The 17,366-nt window shown below is 42.0% G+C and overlaps 1 protein-coding gene across 2 annotated transcripts in view; it reads left to right on the top strand.

The window, feature by feature from the left end:
* The window catches only part of ITGA11 (integrin subunit alpha 11), a 127,508-nt gene that overhangs the window by 36,190 nt on the left and 73,952 nt on the right, over positions 1-17,366 (top strand). The gene's annotated exons all lie outside the window — the stretch shown is intronic.

Genomic DNA, 17,366 nt, shown 5'->3' on the forward strand with positions numbered 1-17,366 from the left:
TCTGCACATTATGCAGCTACCAAAGAAAGTTGATAGGTGTGTTGCATAAATCAACCAGCCCTTCTAAGATTCTTTCTACCCCTTAGAGAATAGACTCAAGATTCAATATGATACTAACGGACTAGACAACAAGAGGCAGTTCAATGGTGAGAAATTAAGGTTTTATACTTGGGCAAGAAAGAAAAACCAAATGCACAGGTATCGAGTAGATGGCATCTGGCTCAACAGTAATAACTGTGGCAAGGATCTTGGTGTCCTTGTAGACCACCAATTATGAGCCACCAGTGTGCTGCAGCTGCCAAAAAAATCAATACAGTCCTGGGCTGCATCCACAGAGAGATAACATTAAGATTATGGGAAGCGATAGTACTGCTTTATTCTGCACTAGTGAGGCCACTTGAAATCCTGGGTCCAATTATGGTCACCGTGATACAAAAAAGATTCTGAGACCCTAGAAAATGTTCAGAGAAGAGCAACAAAGATGACAAGGGATCTGGAGGCTAAGTTGTACAATGAACGGTTAAGGGAATGATGACCTAACAAAGAGAAGGATTAAGGGTGACATGAGAGCAATCTTCTTTTATTTGAAGGACTGTTACAGAGAAAAGGGGATCAACTTATTTTCCAAAGCACCAGAGGACAGGATAAGAAGCAATGGATGGAAGCTCTTTTTAAGAAAGATCCAGCCTGAAACTAAGGAGAAATTTCCTGACAGTGAGAACAATCAATGGAACAACTTGCCTCCCAGAGTTGTGGATGCTCCATCAATGAAGGTTTTCAAAAGACTGGACAGTTATTTGCCTGGGACAGTGTAAGGTGTCCTGCCTTCAGCAAGGGCTTAGACTAGAAGACTCAAGGTCTCTTCCAGCCCTAAGGTTCTATGATTCTACCAATTTGTCCCCATAGCTTCTTTTCCTGAACTTGTTTAGAATATGCAAAGTCTTTCATTTATCTAGATGTTTTCTTTATGTATCTTTAAGTCCAACTTAATATAAAATTAAGCTAGATAAGTTGTCAGAAGTAAAAGTCATTTTTAAAGAAGCCTCTCTCTCTCTCTGTGTGTGTGTGTGTGTGTGTGTGTGTGTGTGTGTGTGAGAGAGAGAGAGAGAGAGAGAGAGAGAGAGAGAGAGAGAGAGAGAGAGAGAGAGAGAGATTCTTATGAGTCATTATTGACTCTTGGCAACTGCCTAGACGAATCCCTGCAGCTTTCTTGGCAAGATTTTTCTGACGTGGTTTTCCTTTGCTTTCTTCCTAAGACTGAGAGACAGAAACTAGCCCAAAGTCTTCTAGCTGGCTGTGTGCCTAAAACAGGACTAGACATAAACTATTACATCAAATTGCAACATCATTTTCACCACCTTCTCTCTGATAGCCAAATGCACACGTGTAAACATTTGTGCAAAGCCAGATCACGTTTTCAGATATTTGTTTTCATCCATCAAAATCCACTTCCTCTACTGACCCAGGCTCTATTAAGGAGCATGATTGATGGATATTTACCTGATATCTGGTGTCATTTTGGTGGGAATTGGAGAATTAAAGCAGGGAATTTCCACCAACCACTCTCCTTACGATTTATACTGATATTGATTGTTTCCTGATTGCTTATTTATAGCTTATGACTATCATTAAGTGTTGTATCATTAAGTGTTAAATTTGTACCCTATGACTATCATTAAGTGTTGTAAGTGTTGTACCTTGATGAAGATATCTTTTCTTTTATGTACACTGAGAGCATATGCACCAAGACAAATTCCTTGTGTGTCCAATCACACTTGGCCAATAAAAAAATTCTATCTATCCTTAATGTGCCCTGTACTCAGTAAATAAGGGCAACAACATTTGCTGGGACTAGACTTCTGGCAGAAAAGGAAGCATTAATGGGAGCAACAAATTTAACATTGCTGTTAAAAAACCAGATGAAAACCATATTAACTGACCCATAAAGACATGGCTTCCCCTTTCATACAATTCTTGACTTCATTTTTCAACATATTTTTCCATGTCAACATTAACTCCTTTTCTTTATAGCAGAGGAAAAGTTAAGTAGTCTATATTTATCTACTTCTCCTTCTTCCTTCCTTCCTTTCTTCATTTCTTCTCTCTCTCTTTCTGTCTGTGCTTAGGTCTATTTAAAGTTTTTCAGCAGAACTGCTTTCTTCATTTTGAAGTTCAAGGGAAGCAGCCAAATGTTACCCATTTGGGGGAAAGGCTTCCAAGTGTAATGGTGGTAGTGGAAAGTATGAAAAGAAAGAATTCAGAGAGATTCCAAGAGAGAAGGGGAAAAGTCATTTTCATGCTCTAAAATACAGCCAACACATTAGGTCATCCTCTTTCTTCATTATCTTTCCAGATTGGCATGTTCTTTTCTAATTTACTGAACTTGGCTCTTTTTTTGTGTGTGTCTAAAATAAGCCCGCACTTATTTTAGTCTGTTAAGAGTTTTTTTTTCCAGAGTGAATTGAACAGCTCTTGAAAATGGGAAATCTCAACATTTCTAATTTTGCTTAATATTAAAATATTCCAAAATTTCTGAATCTTAAATTTTATATACCATCTGATTTATTCATGCTTCATTTAAAAATATTTTATAAGCCACTAGCTGGGATCCCTCACAAGCCTGCTTAAGTTTCCCAATTTATGTGATGCAGTTTAGCAGAGTTCACTGAATAGTTAAATAGTACAAATGGCCCTCTGATCTCAAAAATAACCACTAGATAGATTCAGCTATTATTTAATAATGTTCTCCTTCTGTCATATTATGCATCTGGCCAAGGGGCTCTAGGGTCTCCTATTATTTAAAGAAAACCATTCTGGAATCCTTTTCTCAGTTTTTTCCCCAAGACAGCTCAAGAAGATCCACCTATGAAAATAAGAGCAAGACGCAGAAACATAGGAATGAACCAGATCTGCTCCTTTCCCAGCAACAGCTCACTGCTTCTCTCTCTCCAGCCCTCCGGTGAGCAGTCTGAGCTGGGCCCCAAAGCAATGCATTGTAAGACAGGATGCTTGTCTTGTAGGTGAAGGGCGTCACATCTTTCATCTAAACAGCTCCCATAGAATCTAGCAAAGAGACCACCAAACCAGCGTGGGCATCTCTCATGCTGCACCCCTAAGTACATCTGGCAGCTGTTCCATTCAGCTCCTGGATAGGAGCCACCCATTCTAGTCTGCCACCAAAGCTGATGTATTTCACTGAGTGATGGGACCAATTCAGAGAGAAGCAGGAGGAAAGTCAGGAACTCAGTATAGCTTGGAGTGGACAACAGCATGTCCTATTTCCCCACCATTGATATACATATCCACTATTTCAGTTGAGAAATATATGCATATGTGATCCATCAGTCTGTGTATGCTGCTCACTCACACACACACAGACATAATTATGGTTTAATAAGTTTATTAATGTTCCCCAGAAATTTCCTTCACCAAAAACCCAGAACTGTCCCAATTAAGCCCAGCCACAAGCAGACCAATGCTAGTCCACAGAGCAATGGCCAAGGAGTCCACAAGGCACTTGAAAGTTTCAATCAACTTAAATCCACAACACAAGAGACCTCAAGAGGCAAGAAAAGTCCAGAGTTTCCAAGGCACGATCCAAGTCAAGGCACCGTGTCAATCCAAAGCAAGACAGGAATCACAAGAACCAGAGAACACACAGCTAGGAAACAAACACCTTGTTCCCAGCGCCTCCATCTCTCTGCTGTGCTAAATAGCCAGCTTCCAGTGCAGCCCATCAAGAAGGGTGAGGTTTCCTCATGTGTAATCTGGTTGACCTTCTCTGCACCTGCTTTTCATCTGCCCTACATGTTCTTGGATCAGGTGCAGAAGGCAGTTCCTCTTCCTCATCACTGACTGTCTGCAACCACTTGCTTTCCTCACCTGGAATCTCAGGGCTGTTCTGCTGCAATTGTGCTTCAGCCAACTTGCTCACAGACAGCTGCTTGCAGCCATCAATCAACTCAGCTCCTGATGTGCCAGGAACTGGTTCATCCTCCTCCAGCTGATATCTAGAGAGGTATCTGAGGAAGTATCGGGGGAGTCATTACAATGAACCATAATAATAATCATCATCATCATCATCATCATCATCATCATCATCATCATCATCTGTCATGTAACTTTGTAATTGTAAATTCTCTCATTCTGGCCAATACCCTGCATTCATGGATCTTGGTGCCATAGCAAATAATAATAATAATAATAATAATAAGCAGGCTGTTCTGAACCAGTCTGTCTGGCCTCAGCTCCTCTCCAAATGGTTGGTTTCTACTGTTGTGTTAGATGGTAGACATTTGTGACCCTGTTGCTCCTTTGGATCAGGGGTCTCCAACCTTGGTCCCTTTAAGACTTGTGGACTTCAACTTCCAGAGTCCCTCAGCCAGCAAAGCTGGCTGAGGAATTCTGGGAGTTGAAGTCCACAAGTCTTAAAGGGACCAAGGTTGGAGACCCCTGCTTTGGATCATGGAACTCATAGGAAGATGCAAAGTTAAGCTGGCAAGGATTACTTTTAAGACTCTTTTTGCTAAATGTTTCTACATATTCATTTGTTTCCTTTATTCACAAACACAATTTGAATTTGTGGAAGGGCAGAACTGTGAGGAGGGCCTGACTCAGCCAGGACCCAGAAGCCTCATGCTTCCATGCCTGCCACTGTCACTGAGGATGTGAGCCAGAGAAGTTGGCAGCCGACCTTCATGTCCTTGAGGTAATAACGCTTCTAGGAGCAGACATGACGTTCTCAGTCCTACTGTACAGTAACATGAAAGAAAGGAAGAAATGGCCTCAGGGGACACAGCATCAAATCTGCTTTGAAGATTTACAGCAATAATTGCACAGTGTTGATCTGTAAAAGTAATTAGTCATTTATCCCCATCCATCTTGGCTGGCTAGATACTGACTGCACTATGTTCCGGGGTGTGTGTGTGTGTGTGTGTGTGTGTGTGTGGAAAGGATGGCTGGCTCAATACCAACTTTTGCTAGACATCTGAGCACAAATACAAGGAAGCTGAAAGCAGTTATATGTTTAACACCAACATGCAGTTGACTCCTTTTTGAACAAAGCTACTGTGACGGGGACAGGCAGGTTTAGTCATCCTAAAGTGGTTCCATATGAAAAAATAAATCTATTTCCAGACTTAATTTTGTCGAGTAGAAAATTTCCTTGCCAACTAAGAGGCCAGCACAGAATTTCCACTTGTAAAATTTGAAACAATTAAAAACTCATTTTTGAACTTAACAGATACTGTGGTACAATAGTCCTCATAAAATGTGGCAATGAGTTTCACAAATTGATTATGCTTTTTGTGAAGAATTGTTGTCTTTTTTACATTCTTCCATGTATGAGAAATAGTGGAGAAAGTATTACATACAACAGCATAGGACCCGATTTGTTCTGTTTATAAGGAGAGCACCAGACATTATAGGTACAGAATGGACGAGCCATGGTTTTTATACTACAAAGCTGTCCTTACTACTGTAATATATACAGCCAATGCCTTAAAAAAATCCACTTTTCTTCCTGTTGTTATGCATTGGTTCAAACCTTCACTCCTTCACTCTTGCATGTTCGTTGCCCTTTCTTCCTTTCTAAGCAGTGCTCATAAAACTGACATCAGATGGTAGTCAACAGCTGTCTACAGAAGCCACAGTTACCCATAAGATCAGTCACAAAAGAGAAAGAGAAAAGAAACCCCCACCCCTGAGAAAACAGCATCAAGGAGTAGAAGAGTATGCTATCTATTGTGTGGAAGCATTTGGCACTCAGATGGAATATAATAACCCACGGGGCAAGCTCTATTAGGCCATATCAGTCCTGCTCGCCCTCATTTCCCCCTCTGTGATGAGGATTTTGGAAAAGCACATTGCGGGAAGGCTATTGTGTAAGTAACACACTGGTCAGAAGAGAGACGAGTAAGGGATGAGTCAGCAGGCCTTGTATCATTTATGTGTATAAGGATAGATTTCTCTATGTAAAATGTACCAGAACAATACTGGGAAGTGGAGAGTGGGTGGAAAATTCTTCAAGCCTTGTTCTGCACAGGAGCCCCAGTTAAACCATCCCTAAAAATGTCTGTTCAGCCTCAAATGTGAAGGAGCAAAGCGGAGCCAATGGCTTCTTCTGTCATTGGTTCAGCTGTTAAACAACTCTACTTCAGCAGTGTCCCTGAGGGAGGGGTCAAAAAAGCCCAGATGGTGGCTGCTGTCATATGATCAAATCCTTATTATGCACTAAAAAAAGAGCAGTTTTGATCACATGGACATGGCTACATCTTGAATCTCCACCCCACCCTCAGCAGATCCCTGTGTTTTATTTGCAAGATTTTTTAAATATTTTTTTCTTAGAACCTAAGAGGCAGCTGAGACATTTTCCTATTAACATTGGTCTGGTTTTCTAGGTGTTCAGGGATCTTAGACAAGATGTTCTGAATTTATCAATGGCTGCAAGACAGACAAGTTCCTTCTTCAAACTAGTTGTTATAAACCTCCAAAATATCCTCCATAACATTTTCCAGCCAAATAAATTGCTTTTTTGCTAATACCCAGCAACCGAGATGCAGTCCTGTGATATTTGCCTGGATACAACCTCCCTTAAACCCCATTATTCTCAAATAAGCAAGCCTGGCTCTGGATTCAAATATTTTGAAAGTTACAGCGCGAAATTAGAAAATGGAAAGAGCTTTGGAGAAAAGGAAAGGTGAGGGTGGGGAGGAGAGGGAGAGAGCTGTGATGACAAGACAATGCATTCTGCATTTTTCTTGCTTTAAAAAAAAACTTGGAGATTGTTGTTGTTAGTTGCAAAGTCATGTCCGACCCATCGCGACCCCATGGACAACGTTTCTCCAGGCCTTCCTATCCTCTACCATCCTCTGGAGCCCATTTAAGCTCACACCTACTGATTAATCTTGGAGATTTGGAATAGGACAACTCACTATGGTGCTCTTGCCCCAAGACAACTCACCATAGGACAATTCACCTTGGAACAATTCAGTGCAGAATAACTCAACACAAGATAACTCTATTGTTATCTGCCACTACTTCTTCGACTATTTTAGTTTTTATCATTCACAGTTCATTTTGTCCCTTCTTTAGCATCCTTTCTTTAATGATTCTGTTCCTCCATTTCTTCATAGTAAAAGGAACTAGGTGAATTGAGAAATACAAGAGTTACACTGATATTGAAAAAATGGTGGAAAAGAATTATTAAAGAAAGGATGCTAAAGGAGGGACCAAATGAACTGTGAATGATAAAAATTAAAATAATGTCGAATAAACAGTGACAGATAATAGTACAGTTATCTCACATTGAGTTATCCCACAATGAATCAACCAGGGTGAGTTGGCTAGAGCAAGTCAGCAGCGATGAGCCAGCCATGGGGTGTTGTTCTAGATCAGCGATCCCCAACCTTTCCATCTTGACAGCCTAGCCTGGCACAGGTGTGTGTGTGTGAATGTCAGGAACATGCACATGTGCATAATTCCATTTGTGTGAGCAGTAGGCGCACCTGGCCTCCATGCACCCAAATGGAGCTTCATGTGTGTGCACTTGCCCATCTCTCCTGCAGCCTGGTTTCGAACAGGCCACAACCTGATAGTGGTCTGCAGCTCAGGGGTTGGGAGTTGGAACCCCTGTTCTAGACCCCTTGAGATGGGCAATAGGGTTGGGGTGATTGTTAGAGTGTGACTTGCCTAGTATTGATATATTGTCCTGCCAGTAATATTGTACTTATAGTGTTTGCTACAGGTTTTTTTTTTTAATTGAAAAAGTTTTTACAAAAATTTTCACACACCCCTTTTTTCCCCCTCCCCCCTCCATCCCCTCCCCCCTCCCTCCAAAACCACCCTCCTCCCTCCCCCCCACCACTTCCCAGAACAAACACAGGGTACAGTTCAAAAGAAAAAACAATCATTCGCTAAATTTTCCCTAACACAAATGATAATCCTCCCCTTCTTCTCAAATCCTAACTTCCCCCATACAAATCAAAGATAAATACATCCTAATCATTCAAAGGCAATCTGATATCTCTTAATCTGATATCTATTTTGCGTATCTTCAATCCATTTTTTCCATTCAGTTAGCCTTACAATAGAATAGAATAGAATAGAATAGAATAGAATAGAATAGAATATAATTTTTTATTGGCCAAGTGTGATTGGACACACAAGGAATTTGTCTTGGTGCATATGCTCTCAGTGTACATAAAAGAAAAGATACGTTCATCAAGGTACAACATTTACAACACAATTGATGATCAATATATCAATATAAATCATAAGGATTGCAGCAACAAGTTATAGTCATACAGTCATAAGTGGAAAGAGATTGGCGATGGGAACTATGAAACGATTAATAGTAGTGCAGATTCAGTAAATAGTCTGACAGTGTTGAGGGAATTATTTGTTTAGCAGAGTGATGGCCTTCAGGAAAAAACTGTTCTTGTGTCTAGTTGTTCTGGTGTGCAGTGCTCTATAGCATTGTTTTGAGGGTAGGAGTTGAAACAGTTTATGTCCAGGATGCGAGGGATCTGCAAATATTTTCACGGCCCTCTTCTTGATTCGTGCAGTATACAGGTCCTCAATGGAAGGCAAGTTGGTAGCAATTATTTTTTCTGCAGTTCTAATTATCCTCTGAAGTCTGTGTTAGATATTTTTCTTGTGTAAAGTCTGAGATTTTAGCCATCTCAGCCAAATTAGCAACTTTCAATATCCATTCTTCTATTGTAGGTAACTCTTTTTTCTTCCAGTATTGTCCTATCAGTAGTCTTGCCGCTGTTATTAAATTTAAAATCAACTTAGTCTCAATTACTGTACAGTCCGTAATAATTCCCAATAAGAAAAATTGCGGTAGGAACTTTATCTTCTTTTTCAAAACATTTTGTATAATCCACCAGATCCTTATCCAAAAAGCCTTAATCTTCTTACAAGTCCACCAAATATGAAAATATGTAGCATCATCACAATTACATCTCCAACATTTCGCTTGCATATCTGGATACATACATGATAATTTCTTAGGGTCTAAGTGCCACCTATAAAACATTTTATAAAAAATTTCCCTCAAGTTCTGTGGCTACAGGTTTTTAAATAGTATTTGTATGGCTATTTGGAATGAAATAAGTAAACTACTAATTCATATATCCTAGTGGTAAGGATATCTAGTTAAGGTAGATCTGCCAAAAGTCCTACTGACATACAAGGTGGAACTAAAGAGTTAAAATTTTCTGCACTTCCCCTGTATTTTTAAAGCTCAGAACTTTTAAGGGAACGAAATGAAGATGATCTATCCCTAATGTACTTCCTGCAAATACAGCAAAACATGATACTCTACTCTGGCTTTCTCCTTACAACACCCCTCTAAAGAATGTTGCTTTTTGTCTCTGTTTATGTATTTTTATTAGTATTGTGTGAGTGTGCGCACATATATGTATGCATCAATAATACCTTTCAACATAAAGGACTATTAGGTCTTCAATTTCAGCTATTCCTCTAGATAAAGTATTAACATTTAACTGGAATTCTTCAGTCTTTAAAATTTCACTGCATTATTTCATGTCCCTGACTGTTTTCATATAGTATTACTTTTGTATTCCACTTTTTCTCTAGTAACTCTAAGTTGCACAAATGAAAGGGGAGTTACACTCATTCTCTTCCTCCTCCAACTCCTACTAGAGAAAGGGATTGGGTCAAATGAGCAAGGGAGGAACCCGCGGCTCCTTGGCCCCCCAGGCCATTTCATCACAATGTTTTTCATCCAAGTAAAGACACATATCTTTTTACTTCCTAAGGTGCATATGCCTGTAAAATTTTGGGCACGAATAGAATGCAGTGTTTTATCTGCCATTTCTCATGCCGGCAAGGGTCTCATTTTGATAGTGATTGCCTGTTGCAGGAAAATTATTACCTTCAAGTGTATTGCTAACTGGAAGATAAATACATTCCAATTTTAAATGGATGTGGGGCAAAATTGCAAAAGGTAAAGTACAGCAGCCAATATATATAATCTTTACTGTACGGTGAGGGAGGAAAACTGAACATTGATACTTATTATTGAGATATAGGTATTCTTTTAATTCTGATCTGTTGAAAGATATGACAGTTATCAAATCATAGACACCCAGAGTATGCATCTCTTCAGCTGAATCACCTGTGGACTTTGAAGATATCTGTCATTATCAAATCATTATAAATTTAAGATGTGAGTTACACCTCTCTCTTTTCCCAATTATTTAAATGTTCCTCTTGATCTACTCATAATTCACATTCCAAATACTGAGCTGTTTCTCCAGATTCATCTTGAACCTATTAGCGTTGCTGAGTCTCAGCTGGAGATTAAGTGTACCATCGATTGCAAAGGCCTGATCCTTTATTACTTTTCCTGCCTTCTTCATGCCACAAATATTGCTACTTTCCCCCAAATAATAAGACACTGGAATCTTTTTTCTTCTTCTGGAAATGCAATTAAAAAAAATTATAGCTGCTTCCCAACTAATTTTATCAGTGGACAGCTGATTTAATGTAGAATAACCATCAAATAAAGTAGATTAAAACACATGCTGATGGAATGCTTTTATTTCTGATGGTTTAATTTCCTTTTAATTTCCTTCTTTGAAGTGGACACCATGGTCAGTATACCTCCCTAGGTAAAACAACAAACTGCTTTGCTACAAGCAACATATTAGAATAGAATAGAATAGAATAGAATAGAATAGAATAGAATAGAATAGAATAGAATAGAATGGGCGTTGGCTTACCTGCCTGATACGCCCCTTCTAGGAGAGGGGGAAACGGCGGTCAGGATTGGGAAAATCCTCTGGCTTGCCGTAGGACCGAGTCTGGAAAGTTTAACGAGCCCTGCCTCCTGTGCTGTGCTCCAGCTTTTCGGCGAGGACGTAGACGCAGACTGACGTGTCGTGCTGAAACGATAAAGAATTAGAGCTCACCCACCCCAGCGGCCCCTCCCCCAGTCGGCCGAATGACAGGGAAGGGACTGACCGCCGTTTCCCCCTCTCCTAGAAGGGGCGTATCAGGCAAGTAAGCCAACGACCCATTCTCATAGTCAGGGGAAACGGCGGTCAGGATTGGGACATACCAAAGCTAGATGTCCGTTTGGGTGGGAGAAGGCTGACCAATCACTCCGAATCCTCGTGGATCGCCTGAAGAACCCGTCTTCCAAAGGCCGCATCAGAAGATGCGTATGCGTCCAGCCGATAGTGTCGAACGAATGCCGTCGGGTTGGACCATGCTGCAGCCCTACATATTTCCTCCAGCGATGCCTGAGTAGCCCAGGCCGCTGAAGTAGAAGCACTCCTGGTGGAGTGTGCTGAAATCATCTTAGGGACTGGAAGAGACTGTCTCTCATATGCTGTGATTATGGTGGCTCTGATCCATCTTGAGAGAACTGATTTGGAAACTCTCGTTCCTATAGTCGTGGGCTGAAAGGAAACGAAGAGAGCTGCTAGCTGTCGTCTCAGGGTGTTAGGTGCGAGGCCGGATTCGAATCCGTCATGCAGGAATTCCAGTACGTGGAGAACAGAAGCCGAAGTCGGAGACCTAGAATGAGCAGCACACCAGGCAGCGAAAGTCCGCCATGTAGCTTGGTAAATACGAGATCCTGCTCTGGAGTTGCTTGAGCCAAAGCAGAGCTGATCTGTTGAAGAACGAAGCCGCGGTAGAGGCCCTGATGGACCAGGCTGAAGCTTGATGACCTTTCACAATGGTGTGGTCAGCCCGCTTGTCCTCTGGTCGTAGAGATTCCTCCGCTGGCCCTGCAAGGTGAGAGGCTGCCATCAAAGCTGCTACGGGAGCGTCCACAGAGGGAACCTGTAGTATTTTGTCCAAGTCAGCTGCCACGTTGTAAAATCTTTTGTCCTGCGCATTGGGATTTGACCCAGAACTTGGGTTCTGCCACTGGCGCTGGACAACATCAATAAAAAGTTTAGGAGCCAGAATGGTCTCCGAAATTACTGTGGGTTCTGCGAAAAGGTGACCTGAGGGGTCTTGCACAGCCTGGCTAGTAGGAATAGATGTCATGACTCCTAGACCCGTGGAGGTTTGAGCTTTGAAAAGGAGGGAGCGGAAAAGGTGGGGTTTGAAGAGACCCACGAAAGAGGGCTGGTCTGGGGCTAAACCCTCGTCATCTGACAGTGCCAATTCTCTGGCATCCTCCTCCTCAGAAAGGGACTCCTGGCCAGTGGACATAGGAGAATCCTCGTGATGCGAATGTCCAGATAATTCACTCCTGACTTCTGAGCCTTGGGGAAGGTGTTTGCCTTGAGGAAGTTCAGGGTGATAAGGAGTAGAGTTCTGATGGTGGTATTGTGACATCCCTTGTCGGATAGCTTCGGAGATGAGTAGCCCAAACGATTCAGGCAATTGAATAATTTGTTGTTGTGGCTGTTGAGATGGGTTAGTCATAGGTAAGGGTGGCAGTGAAGAAGTCAATGTGCTGGAGGACATGTTCTTTTGGACTGTGGCAGGAGCGGTTAGAAATGAAGGTTGAGGCTCGAACTGCCCTGGCCAGGGCTGAGATTGAAGAGAAGGAGTGGCTGATTGAGCCGATTCCAGGAGAGGCCTAGCCTGGAAAAGGTTGGCTGCCTCTGATGGCCCAGGTAATGCTTGGAAGAGAAGAGCAGCCTCAGAATAATTAGGCACAGATGTCAAGGCTGAGCAATCAGGAGACCAGGCCCCGGAAGTGGAAAAGGGAGGATAGACCACCGCAGTGGGAGAAGGCCTTGTTCCCTGAGGAAAATCCTCCTCAGGGTGAGGTGTGATTGATTTGGCCTTCTTTTTTAAAGATTTTGAAATTGCTTTCTCTAGGGCCTTGTGACGCCACTCCTCTGCTTTGGACAGAGGTTTGGTTTTGACCGTGTGGGAGGGGCCCCCATTCGATGGTGCCTGAGAAAGGTTGCCTGAGGGGCCCTCCCCAGGATCATTAAGATGGCGGCTAAGTGCCTTGTCTGTGGAGCCTTCGGTTGCTACAGGTCGGCTGGCCTCCGCCATTTTGTTTTTAGACTCCCGCCTAAATTAAACCACTCTTAGGATAATCAAAACTTTTACTCACGACCTTGAAGATTCCGTCCCGTGGGGTATCGCTCGCCAAAGAAAGGGGCTGCAAACGCGATGTAAATTGCTCCAGACCTTTCAATAATCGCTCGCCGATAGGCTGCTAGCGCAATTTGAATTAATAATGAGGCACGGGCACGCCGCTGTGAATCGCTAGCCGAAAGGCTTGAAAGGCGAGTGCTAATGAAGAGGGAGGGAATCCCTCCTCCTCCGCTGCCGGATCGCTAGCTGCAAGGCTTTAACGCGCGATCTGAGGAAGGAGAAATTTTGTAAGTCCTCGCTTCAGGCAGCTTAGTTTTACCCTTTATTTTTATTTTTATTTTTATTTTTGTTTGCGAGCCGCAGAGTCGAGCAGGAAACAATCCGCGGCAGAGTCGAGCAGGAAACAATCCGCGGCACGAAAAAAGCGGTCTCTGCCTTAGCCGCTGCTTGGATGTGAAGAGCAGTCGGCTGCTCGCTGCGGGACTAATTAGCAGCGAGCCTTCGGGGACAAGCCTATGGTCGCTGACCCAGGAACCTGCCGGGCGACTGATTAAGGTCCAATTTCACCGGCTCTCAGCGGTCTCGGGTTAAAAAACTCCTTCGCACTGGCAATATTTCAAATTTGTTAAGAGTTGTCAAATCTAATTAGGCACGATGTGTCTGGTCCTGGCAAGGACCGAGTCGAAAAGCTGGAGCACAGCGCAGGAGGTGGGGCTCGTTAAACTTTCCAGACTCGGTCCTATGGCAAGCCAGAGGATTTTCCCAATCCTGACCGCCGTTTCCCCTGACTATGAGAATAGAATAGAATAGAATCTTTATTATCATTTTAAATGTACACTAATCAGCATACATTAAAACTAAATTTTGTTGCATTCGGCTCTCAATAATATATTGTTGATATAACAATCAACCAATACTTTCCATAGTTAGCTTAAATCTCAAGGCAGTTTCTGGCTAGAGGGCTTAACAAAATGTTGGTGATACTTCTGGAGCAGGGATGGGGAACTATGGCCCTTTTATGACTTGTGGATTTTAACTCCCAGAATCCTCCCATGGCTGACTCAGGAATTCTGGGAGCTGAAGTCCACAAGTCATAAAGAGGCCATAGTTCCCCACCTCTGCTCTAGAGTTTCAGTCATCTAGGCTGTTACAGTCTCATGGATATCCAATTATTTTTCATCCATCAGTAGTGCATAAAACTGTGATGATAAAATATCACCCCAAGAATCACATTTGTCCCAATTCAGCCCCAAGTAAAACAACCAACAAGCTGGAGATAATTAACAAGGTACATCTTTATAACATAAAAAAATGATTATCCAGCAATTCTCCAGTAAAGAAAAAGGGCTTTGCATAAAAACAATACATATATGGTTTTCCAATATACATATTCATTTAACTAGTTTTCATATTATTCATTAAGACTAGCTAGGCATGGTTATAAAAATGCACATATTTCTTCTTGAAGAAGGTTCTTCCACTTGCAACTTATATAGACACTCTTATCTGCGGAGAACAACCAGTTAAAGACTAAGGTAGTTGTTGTACCAATTCATTAGGTCAACTGGAGTTTACTTCAGGAGTTTTCTTCAAGGCTGTTTACTTCCTGCTAGTATCTGAATAATCTGCTGCTTTCACATTTTTATTAAATAAACTCCCTCCACAGATTTCAGTCACAATGTTGTATTTTCCATCTTAATTTTTTGACTCTCCCTGACATTCCTTTTCTAATGGACCAACAACCTGATCCAGCAGGACATTTCTTACGTTCATAAACCATGTAATTTTTTAGAAAATGCAGTATTGATGCTAGTGAATTGAGATCAAGTACATCTCTTTAGTTAGTGGCAACCAAAAGTCACCCTGGGTCTTCTTCCTTACACGGTCATACAGTCATAGGGCTAAAAGTCCCAGTGCTTCCTGTCTTTGGGGCCTCTCTTTCCTGTGACTGCCTCTCAAGTACTGGAAGACTGCTATTATGTGTTCCCCAAGTCTTCTCTTCATTAACTGGCTCATACTTAAGCTGTGATCCACCAGGACATCTATAGCCCTCTCACAGGCACTTATGTTGAGCCAGATACTGCACACTTGGTTTTTCCTGCCTATGTGCAGGATCTCACTTTTCTCACCACTGAACTGCATCTTGTTGGATAGAATCCAGTGCTCCAGTCTGCCAAGTTCTTTCTTGAGTCTATCTTCCAAAGTGTTCGTAATTCCCCTCAGCTTGGTGTCATCCGCAAAGTGGATGAGCTTATCCCCTCATTTACGAATCATTGATGAAAAGGCTCAAAGATGTAGAGGAAACAAAAAGTCACATCAGCGAAGACAACAGATGTGACAGAATCCTGAAGTATATTTTTTTCACCTTAAGGAGTAGGGATTCTTTTCTCCCCAGTAGGTTGAATTTTAAATTGTTAATAATCTGTGGCCACTGAACTGCATGGAAACCTGGCAGCTGCAGAAATATTTTCCCAAATATTTTAATGGTAAATACTGAAATGAGTTGCTTCAGATGTCTCAATGGTATTTGCCATTCCAAGAAGTTTTTAGGAGGCATGGCAGCTGAAATATTAAAACATTTGGATTCACTTTGCAAAACCAAACCAATAATGTTGGGGAAAAGAAAAAGAGAATGGCATTAAAGTTGACTTGTATTAACGTTTTCTAGAAGAGGGACAATGTTAATTTAAAAAAAACTCTTGTGGCACTTTAAAGACTAACAAACTTACAGGGCAGAAAATTTGGTGAAATGTAAGGCTTCGCTTTGAGGGCATCTCGCCATAAAAGGGGGAGAGGAGGAAGCAGGAGAATATAGGGAGGGGGGATGACAGGAATCAGAGGTGCCATCCGGAGGCAAGAACCAATGGTTGAACGATCCAAGGGCACAAGCGTGAGAATGGAATGCAAACACCCACCAAAGAAGTGCCAAACTTTAGAACGGTTACCAAAACACCTACCCTGTTTCCCCCAAAATAAGACATCCCCTGATAATAAGCCCCATCGGGCTTTTGAGCACATGGCAATAAGGCCAAGCGCTTATTTCGGGGTTCAAAAAAATATAAGACAGGAACTTATTTTGGGGAAAACATGGTACTTTGAATACCATTGGACATTAACAAAATGACCAAGGTGGGAGGGCAAGAGAGAAGTGGAAAATCACTGGGTTTACGTGGGAATATTCAGATCTGGCTTGCTTACACTGTAACCACCTGGCTTTAGTAAAAGTATACCTTTTACTACAAATGGAGGTGAGGGTCTTTCTTTCCTAAATGCCCAAACTGAGACAGCCCTGATACTATTTGATTAAATGCAGAGAATAGTATCCTGAGTCAGAAATCTTTATATATGCATTTCAGACAAATCAGTATTTTCACGTCCAAGGTCCCTGTTTGTGAATCAAAGCGACTTTGCCAGACTGGGAAATAGATCCATTTCCAAAGTGAGATAGCCTCCTCTACACGTTTCCTGGATACTGCTACCTTCTGAAGTAAAAACAGAAAGTCAAAGTTCAAGGAGACCTAATCTAAAAGGCTATACAGTATATTACTTCAGGGCCTTCCACAGGCAATTCTTCCAATGTGGTGACTTCTGATGGTCTTTATTTGTGGAGACAAGCAACCAATTAACTTCAGACGTTAATCAGGTCAGCTGCTGCTCTAGAGGAATTAGCTGCAGTCCTCTGTACATCAGGGTAGGTGGTTTCTCACATTCACAAACCTTCACGTTCTGCTTCTGGGCTCTTGGTGTTACTGCTGGCAGCTCCTGAGGGCTTGGTAGCTGGACACAGAGGTTTGGGGATAGGACAAAACTAATGGTCATGTGGAAGGGGGGCAGAGAACAAATTTAACTTTCAAAAATAGCACCAAGTGTTATCGTTTACTTTCTACTGCAATTCTTCTTCCGTTAAAACGGGCCAGCATCAAATCAGAATTCTGATTCCTGCCAGCATTTGATTTGGATGATTGGAAAAATATTTTTGCTCCAAAAGGAATGAGACTTTCTGGTTCCCGACTGTTTTGGGGAGCTGCTAAAGTCAGATCAGCTTGTTCATTGAATATGCTTGAGTGCCGAGAAGCTATCTCCTCGGCATCTCTGCTGGCAAATATTTCCCAACCAGCAGCTTCAATCAGCCCAGAAGATCCTGGCGAGCACATAAGGGTCTGTATCAACATCCAGATGCCGGGTCAAGAAGGGGACAAGATGTGGTAGCCTATTTCATGTTGCGGCTTTTTCTATTTTGTTCTAGCACAGGAATAGGCAATCTTTTGGTAGCTGGACACAGAGGTTAACATTTTCTATGGAGCCAAGGCCACAGTGAGGGT

Source organism: Ahaetulla prasina, chromosome 13 (genome assembly GCF_028640845.1).
Source record: "Ahaetulla prasina isolate Xishuangbanna chromosome 13, ASM2864084v1, whole genome shotgun sequence".
Classification (NCBI taxonomy): Eukaryota; Metazoa; Chordata; class Lepidosauria; order Squamata; family Colubridae; genus Ahaetulla; species Ahaetulla prasina.